Source organism: Sesamum indicum, linkage group LG1, assembly GCF_026168435.1.
Source record: "Sesamum indicum cultivar Baizhima isolate 11 linkage group LG1, ASM2616843v1, whole genome shotgun sequence".
In the NCBI taxonomy this organism is placed as follows: domain Eukaryota; kingdom Viridiplantae; phylum Streptophyta; class Magnoliopsida; order Lamiales; family Pedaliaceae; genus Sesamum; species Sesamum indicum.
Window position 1 is genome coordinate 11259041 of NC_142657.1, and position 7624 is coordinate 11266664.

At 35.3% G+C, this 7624-nt stretch overlaps 1 long non-coding RNA gene across 1 annotated transcript; it reads left to right on the top strand.

The window, feature by feature from the left end:
* The first annotated feature begins 5150 nt into the window (after nt 1–5150).
* On the top strand, nt 5151–7123 carry LOC105157669 (uncharacterized). The gene is made up of 3 exons (XR_847465.3): nt 5151–5860; nt 6780–6857; nt 6956–7123. It is a non-coding gene; the product is annotated as an uncharacterized LOC105157669 (long non-coding RNA).
* The last annotated feature ends 501 nt before the right edge of the window (nt 7124–7624 follow it).

Here is a 7624-nt window from a genome sequence, read left to right on the forward strand (position 1 = left end):
ATAATAATTGTCAGCAGCAGAAGTTGATGATGATAAGCGCTTCTGGCTTCGGTGGTGTAGATTTTACTTGTTTTTCTGCTTAATTTACATATATATATATATATGTCATTTTTGGGTGTTTCATATGAGTTATTACAGTGAGTGTAGATATATATATATATGTATATATAGTTTGGTCTACCGTACGTTGTAATCAGTAATGTGGTCCGAATTCAAGTGTTGGACATTATGGATTTCGGTTTTATTTAGCAATGTAGAAAGAAGTTTGAGATCTTTAAATTCAAATCTCTTGAAATGTGCTTCTCTCTCTCTTCTCTCTTCTCTCTCTCTCACAGGTTTTATATGGTGTAGTGAGATGAAAGAGAAAATGAAAAGAGAAGGAAAGTGGTTCTCCATGCGACAACCTAATGGTTTGGATACAAATTTTTTCATGGGATCGAGACTTTGTATTCAATTTTTTAAGTTGTTTGATATGATTAAAAAAATGTAAATTTAAAATATTTTGATTTTTTTTTCATTTTCAATAAGAAAATAAATAAGTAGTATTAAAATAATTTCAAAGTATTAAAAAGTTAACCTGTAAGCTTATTAACAAAAATTAATATGCATCAACTGAAAAAAAAAATAACAAAATATTTTTTTGATGTTGGTATCTCAACTAGAAGGGGTTTTTCTTTAATAGTAAAATAATGTCCAGGTAATATAGTAAATATAAATAAAATGAGTATTTTATTTTATTTTTTTAGCTTTATATTTTTACATTTTTTGTTTAATAGATTAAAATTGGATTGGGGAGGAGTTCTATATACATCCAAATTTATTTTCACTCCATTTATTCCCCATAATCGAACATGCAGTTTTTTTAATATTATATATTTATTTTTATTTTCCTTTTTTTTATACAGTTATTTTTCATCGGATTCAAACAAGCTCAAAATGTTGGATTTTCATTTTGAATTTTGATGTAGAGACCACATTGGATGTCACAAATGGTTGTATTTATTAATGTCTTAAGGATACGTGTGTCTCGGGGTCTTATTCACCTTCTCCAACCTCGCTTGAACGTGAGAACGTGTGAACGAATTCGTGTAATCGTACAATTCGATTGTATTTATAAATACACATTTTGCTACTCTAATTATTCTTACAACTTTACTATCTTATAGAATTTTATTCATTTAAACATCGAATAAGACAATATTCTCGATAATAGTTCTCACGTATTTCAGTCTTACAAACTAACGTAATAAGAGATATTTCTGGACTTGACTTTGAATTGTCTACACCCAAATAATAATTTTACCTAATCCGAACTCGGATCAAATTCCTTTCCAAAAGGAATGTTAATCATATGTGATGAGGGTAGAATTACCAAAAGACAAAAATACCCTTCATTAAGGGTAAAAAAAGTATTCCGACTAAAAATATGCCTTTAGCCTAAAATCCCTCAAAAATTAGGAATCTGCGTGCGAGATCTGCGGTTAGGATCGTGGAGGCTCGTCCACCATACGATCCGGACGCTTGAATAGCGTTGGACCGTTCGATTGGAGGCTGGGAGTCCAGGATTACGACACGTGGCCACACCCCCATATCCAATGTCAACCTTATAAATACATCATGTCTGATTCATTAAAAGGTAACTCATATTCGATCACTTTAGCTGATCTACTTAAGCCAGCATATATCCATCTTGACCACGAACTGACTTGGGCGTCGGAGTGTTTTCGTCAGGGACGAACCTGACTAGCCTAACTTGCTTCGTTGATCCTCAGGTCCCATCAAAGATCCAGGAGGACGACGTGGCACGATCGAAATCGCTGATCAAGGTCATATCATTCGAGCCGGATCAATATGAGAAATGCTAATTGTACAATTTATAATGTTGCATCTCATTTATATTTAATTTATTTATTAAAAAATATTTTATATGTATAACACGTATGTATATTAAATAAAATAAAATAAATACAATATTATTTTGTAGGAAAAAATGCAATTTAGCCCCCTGTGATATTGTAAATGTACAGACTATCTCCTATAAAAAAAAATTAGCAATTTACCCCCTCCCCCTGTATTTTTAAAATTAAGCACTGTACCTCCCTAAACAGGGGAGCGTTATTTTAAAAACACAGGGTGCAAATTGCTATTTTTTATAGGGATAATTTATTTATATGCAATATTATAGGGGGTGAATTGCATTAAGCCCTTATTTTGTATTAGAAGATCTAGGTCAGCTAAGGCCCCAATTACTTTGAGATATTAAGCTGGATAAGAAAAATAGTATAGCTTAATATAATGTTTACTTTGAGGTATGGAAGTCCGGTATTAGACCATGGGTCTGTACTAATCATTGTTCCACCTACATAATTCATCCTAATGACCACAACCAGCCTGGTAACTATGTGATTTCTCAATTTTTTCCACTATACTTTTGTTTTGGGTGAATAACAATTTACCCCACTGTGATATTGAAAATGAGCACATTACCTTCCTCTGAAAAAAAATAAAGCAATTTACCCCCCTGTACTTTTTAAAATGGAGCAATTTACCTCCTTATATAGGGAGGTAAATTACTTCATTTTAAAAAACATAGGGAGGTAAGTTATTGTATTTTAAAAAATACAGGGAGGTAAACCGCTATTTATTTTTCAATAAGGGGATAATTTGCTCATTTGGGTATCACAAGGGAGTTGCTTGCATTTTTCCTCTTTTATTTTTATTACATCTCAAAGGGTTCAATAGTAATTTCTCACTCAACCTGTGTGTATCAATCAAAGTAAACACATGACTCAATTTTATTATGAAGGAGTAATATATAAAAAAAATAGCTTATAATTAATTTAGGTTTTTTTAATATTTATTTAATTAAAAACAATTCTATAACTCATTTAATCAGATACTCGAAATAAACGTACATATATTTTGTCCATTGTATAAGTTTTGGGCTGAAGACCTGTATTTTAATAGTATAGAAGTCCCAATAGATTTCCGGTTTCCATGATTTATTATATTTTGTTGCTTGATGTTCTATATTTTAATATTGTTTTTTTCTATTTATTTTGCTTTGATGAACTTGAACATATCTCGTATTCCAAATTATTCGGAATTTCTTTTTTGGATGAATACTTGGAATTATTTTAGTTATTGCTATTTTCTTTTTTTCGTATAAAAAAAAACTAATTATTTACCATATGAATGTATATATACGGTGTGTTGCACTCTAATACGTACATGGATTTTATGTACGAAATATAGTTATATACTATCGTTGCTCCAAAACGAAGCTTGCTCAAAGGCAAAATTGATTTTGCTTCAATTTTGTTAATAATTTCACATATTGAGTATTAACGGCACAGTCAATGTCTCATTGCGCAAGGTATTGTCTGCTTTAATTTCGTATGAGCCTCACGATTTTGTATTGAAAAGACGCGTCGCTAGGGAAAATAGGTATTGGGGTTTATAAGCCACTCAAGTTTCTCGTTCGCAATCAATGTAGGATGCTTGCCTACATGAGCAACTATGAGCCTAATTCTATGTTTTCGGATTTGAGTCTTGCAAAAAAAGTATTTGAGTTTTTGCTATAATAAGCAATAATATTAATAATAAAATATCAAGCGATAATTTGAACATTATTATTTAAAGTATTTATTAAATAAAAATAATATTTAAGTTATCATAGACAAAGATGGTGCACATGAAGGGCGGGAAGACATGGAGTTGAGAGGCAAGCATTCCCTGAAATACTGCAGCTACACGGATCTGATCACCTAGGGATGATCCCCTTGACAAGTACAAATGATCTAATGTGGAGTTGTTTGATCAAGCGAGGTGCAAGGGCTAAAACAAAGTTGGGATTCGTTCATGCGAGCTGTACGAAACTGATGCCGAGTATGAATAATGGATGAAGGTTGACAGTATGGTCACCACATGGATACTGAATTCAATATGGAAAGAAATTGTGCAAACTTAGAGATCATGGGCTGCTTTAAGAATTGATAAAAGAAACTTAGAGCAAGAAGAACAAGTCAATTTTGCAGTAGGAAAATTGATGGACAATCTGTATGTCCTTGGATATTTGGGTGCTTATGTTTGATGCAAGAGTCACTGCTTGTGTTTTCCTTGGATATAGCCATACACAAAAGGCTTACAAACTATATGATCTTCAACAACATACACTCTTCAGCTCTAGGGACGTCATATTTCATGAGTCTTCGTTCCCTTCCAAGACAGACTCTCTCCTACAGATTCTATCCCCCTTCTTTTTGTCCCTCTCCAAACAAACACCTTGTCTGAGTCTCCTTCCAGTCATTATCATCTTCCTACTTCTTTTCCTTGTCCACCTTCAGACTCCTCCTTATCTCCTACACCTGAGCCCTAGCCTCCTAGAAGGTCTACTAGACACACAACTAAACCTGGAAGGATTGCTGACTATGTATGCAACTACACCTTTTGTTCACCATCTTGTACTCCTACTATGTATCTTCCTGCACACATGCGTTTTGTTGCCCTTTTATCTTCAATTCAAGAACCAAGAACATACTCCCAGGCTTGCAAATATCCTAATTCAGTGGATGCGATGGGAAAGGAGCTTTGCACTCTAGAGAGTAATGCAACTTGGGAGCTTACAACGTTGCCTCCGTACAAGAAAGCCATTGGTACTAAATGGGTATTCAAGTTGAACATAAATTCAGACAGCAATCTGGAAATATATAAAGCACGCCTTGTGGCCAAAGGGTACAACCAAATTAAGGGGGTCGACTATTTTGACAAGTTTTCCCCTGTCGCTAAAACTGTGACTGTAAGTTTATTACTTCTTGTTGCTACTACTAAGTCTTGGCTTTTATTTCAACTTGATGTGAATAATGCATTCTTACATGATTTTTTGGATGAGGATGTCTACATGACACCTCCTAAAGGTTACACAAAAGTTCAACCGGGACAAGTTTGCAAGTTGAGTAAGTCCCTATATGGCCTTAAACCGGCATCTCGCCAATGGAACCTGGAACTCATAACAAAACTTCTGGAATATGGCTTTCACCAATCTCCTCATGATCATTGTTTATTTGTCATGAGTTCTGCTAACAACTTCCTTGCTCTCTTAGTTTATATAGATGACATTCTCATTACTGGGAGCTCCACTTCTACTATTGATGATGTAAAAGCATATTTGGATCATCCGTTCACTATCAAAGACCTTGGTCCTGCAAAGTACTTCCTTGGTCTGTAGTTTGCATGTTCTTACCATGGTCTCCTCATCACTCAAAATAAATATCTCACTGACATACTTGAAGATGCCAACCTGTTGGACGCCAAGGCTGCCTCCACTCCTCTTCCTTCTAGGATGACAGGTTCATTCTTGATTCCCCTAACAAATATCGTCGTCTGGTTGGTCGTCTTCTGTACTTGCGATTCTCCAAACTTGATATTTCTTTCGCCGTTCAACAATTAAATCGGTTTCTTCAGGCTCCTCGCACTTCTCACTGGGTTTCGTCCTCGGGTTTGTCGGATTTTTTTTCGGTTTCGGGTTATCCCGAACCCGATTCTTCCCAATCGGGTTCGGGTTCGCATATTAAATATCCACCCGTAAAACTCGATCGGGTACCCGATTGAGAGAAGGGGAAAAAGGGGTACGGGTTATATCCAAGCCAGAAAACCCTTGCTGCTGCTCTCCTGCTCCCGTTTCTTTCCTTACTACTGTCTACTGCCATTGTTGCTGCCGTTGCTACTGTTGTCGCCGACCAGACATCGCGCCGGCAACCAGTCGCTGCGGCCGCGCCACCCACCGGACTCCGACGACGACGAGCTCTCCTTCATCGCCGACAAAAGTCGCTATTTTTGCGAATTTTCAGCATTGTGCCTGGTAATTTTTCAACGATTGGAGTTATTTTGTTGATGTAATCATATAATAGTTATGTATTTTTGTTGTAATTAGATTTTTGGTTAGTTTTGATTTGTTTTACATTTTGACTTTGAAGGTAAATTTGTATGCATACTTAGTATTTGTTGAAATGTCACATTGAAGCACAAAGTCATTTGCTCTCGTTGGTTTTAGGCTTTTAGCAATAATAAGTAAATGATGGATAGAATGCAAGTGAATTGCAGAACTAATGCAACAGCAGTGGTTAAAAAACATCCAAATAAAGTGGGGTAATGGTGCTGTGAAATTGGATTTTCATCAATTGGACAAGCAGTGGTTTCCAAATCATGCCTGTTGGTTTTATTCAATCAGCACGTAACAGCAGCACTTGGTAGTCGTGTGTAATATTAATTGAACAAGCAAACACCATTACCATGTTTCAAAGCTTTGATGCGACTATTTATTGTGTATGATAGTAACATGAATTGTCATTTTTTTATCACAGCTATGGTCTATTTACAGAAGAAGTTGCATTTGCATGTTTGATCTTCATCCTTCAATTTCTTCAAATTAATTGAATAATTCTCTATCTATATATTTGTCTTAGTTAATTTGCTTTGTAGTGCTAATTAGCTCGAAATTGAAAACGCGTCATTTTAAATTCAAAGTACCATATATAAAGAGATTTTTAATACTAGATATGAAGACTATATATATGCTGGAAGCCTTAAACCCTTTTACCTGAGTGATTTGATTAATTTACTGAAACCCTTCCTATTTCAATAGCCAGTAAATATAGGCCGTAAACTATAAATTCATATATGGTGATGCTACTACCATGTGACGTTATGACATCATTGTACAATTCTATGTATTATACTTATATATTTTACTTGTCTAATTATTTTCTATTTTATTGTAGAGTTGACAAAGTTAGGGGTTGATTCAACAATTATTGACATTTAATTGTGCTAACTGCTACTTGTAAATTTTTGACAAGGTACTAGAACGGTAAAACCTCATTTAATAACGTTACATTTTTTATTTGGTTGACTTTCTCTAATAGTTCTTTCACTTTGTACGTTTAATGCTTGACAGGTCGAGGACTCGAGGTCGAGGAAGAAAATGTGATATGAGCTTTTTCAGTCTATAGGCATTAGGATTTCGGAGGCCTTCTGATAATTTATGGATGTGATTGAACTTTTTTTTTTGGATATTTATGTAAAGCTTTAAGTATTTATGTCCATAAATTATATTTTAGACTTACATGGATATATTTTAGTGAATTACTTTCATTATGAAAAATTGACCTATCTACATTTTTGCAAGCAGTCAAAACCCGAACCCGACTGTCGGGTACCCGAACCCAACGGGTACCCAATTAGTCGGGTAACCGATTCAGTCGGGTTCTGGTTCGGGTTTATTTTTCCAAAACCCGACATGTCGGGTACCCGACCCGAATAACCCGAATCCAAAAAACCCGATCCGACGCCCACCCCTAATCTTACGTTACCTCAAGGGCACCATCTCTATCGACTTATTTTTCTCTACACATAGCTCTCTACAACTCACTGCCTACGCAGACGTTTCCTGGGCCGCATGTTTGGACTCATGATGTTCTGTGACAGGTTTTTACATATTTCTGGTCTCTTCTCTCATCTCCTAAAAGACAAAGAAGCAAGCTACTGTCTCCAGGTCCTCTGTCAAAGCTGAGTACCGGAGTTTGGCCTCTACCATTTGCGAGCTTCTTTGTATTTCTTATCTCCT